We start from the raw sequence: 1,894 nt of genomic DNA, 5'->3' as shown, positions 1-1,894 counted from the left end.
TAAATACTGCATATTCTATTCATATGATGACAACGTGGAACTATATTGAAAACAGTGTAAGTAGCCTGTTTATGTGTTTCTATGTTGGCAGGCTATGTAGCGCTCTGCATTAGAACAGCCAGCGGTGATGGAAGTTGGGAGTGAGAAGTCAGCAATGATGGAGGCTAGAGGTTAATAATTAGCAGTGTTGTAGTTTTGCAGTATTAGCGCGAGCGGTCGCTCTGAATGTGTATCCGTCATGGAGATTTATTATGGCCGGCCGAAGTGGCCGTGCGGTTAAAGGCGCTGCAGTCTGGAACCGCAAGACCGCTACGGTCGCAGGTTCGAATCCTGCCTCGGGCATGGATGTTTGTGATGTCTTTAGGTTAGTTAGGTTTAACTAGTTCTCAGTGCTAGGGGACTAATGACCTCAGCAGTTGAGTCCCATAGTGCTCAGAGCCATTTGAACCATTTTTTCTTTAGATTTATTACTGAAGATTATATAATTCTTTTTGAACTGGTTGTTACATGATTAAGGTAAAATCTGCTAAATACCTTGTTTGCTCTGCAACAAAATCTTTCTTTTGCTAACCACATGCCCAATAGTAGTTAGAGCCTACAGTAGTTAGAATCTTTTACTTAGCTGGCTTTATCGGTGTTTGCTGCATTGCTGTATTTGGTGTAATGAAGATTTTTCTGCGAGGTTAGTGACTTATGAAATGTATAGGTTATTGTTAGAATTTCTTCTTATTCAGGGCCATTCTTTTGTATTAATTATTTGAAGTCAGCCAGATTGCAGCCAGATTGCAGTTGCGCCAGGATATTGTGGTTCAGTTTTGAGATGATAAGAACAAGTAAAGAGAAAATAGGCTCAGTACGTTCAGTTTCACTCAGCAGTTTCGGAATCAAATAATGTAGAAGTTTAACCCTCTCCCAGTTATTGCAATTTAAATAAAATTATTTAATTAAGAACTTTCAACAGTGTCAACACAGACACATGTATCTAACGCCATCCATGGTCGTGAACGAACAGTAAGTTCGTTGAATTCCAGTTAACAATTTTTTAGAAATGAAATCTGAATTCGATTTACCATAGCCACATGCATCTAACGTCACACCATCCACTCTGACTGCTGCAAAGTCCAGCGTCACAACCGAAGTTATTTCGTCGCATGTGTTGAATGATAGGACCGTTTATTTTATTCGTAAAGAACTATGGGGGACGCCAGCAACCCGCAACATCCATCTATGTTCAGACGCCACACCGCTGCTATCACGACAGAGACTTCCTCTCCACTAGGGCACGAGAGACTGGCAGACGTCATTCAGCGCATTGGATACTTCTGCACCATGTATCGAACCAAATGTACACAATGTTCATATTCCAATCCCGTGGCTATCGTTCCGCGAAAACTGTAGGATAGACAGCTGTTATGATCATAGCAGAATGTCTAATTTCGTTTCCCACGCCCGGGTTCCCGGGTTCGATTCCCGGCGGGGTCAGGTATTTTCTCTGCCTCGTGATGACTGGGTGTTGTGTGATGTCCTTAGGTTAGTTAGGTTTAAGTAGTTCTAAGTTCTAGGGGACTGATGACCATAGAAGTTAAGTCCCATAGTGCTCAGAGCCATTTGAACCATTTTGAATCTAATTTCGTTTGATATCACTCGTCATGCACTCTAGAACTGATCGCACTTGAGTCCTGTACGCTATTTTTCCTTTACAGAACATGTCATTTTTTCTGAAACCCTTCCAACAAATTTAAGTCGGCCATCCATTTCTATACTTTACAAAGTCAAAGAAAGATTGAAGTTGCTCGCTGTACAGAAAACGAATTGTGGTTAGACGTATAGTTATAAAACCAGTGCAATTAAAGCGATCTCTTCGACAGAATTAGAAGTGTGCAGGACAGCGGCA

This window comes from Schistocerca piceifrons, chromosome 6 (genome assembly GCF_021461385.2).
Source record: "Schistocerca piceifrons isolate TAMUIC-IGC-003096 chromosome 6, iqSchPice1.1, whole genome shotgun sequence".
NCBI classification, from domain to species: Eukaryota; Metazoa; Arthropoda; class Insecta; order Orthoptera; family Acrididae; genus Schistocerca; species Schistocerca piceifrons.
This window is presented reverse-complemented; position numbering follows the sequence as displayed.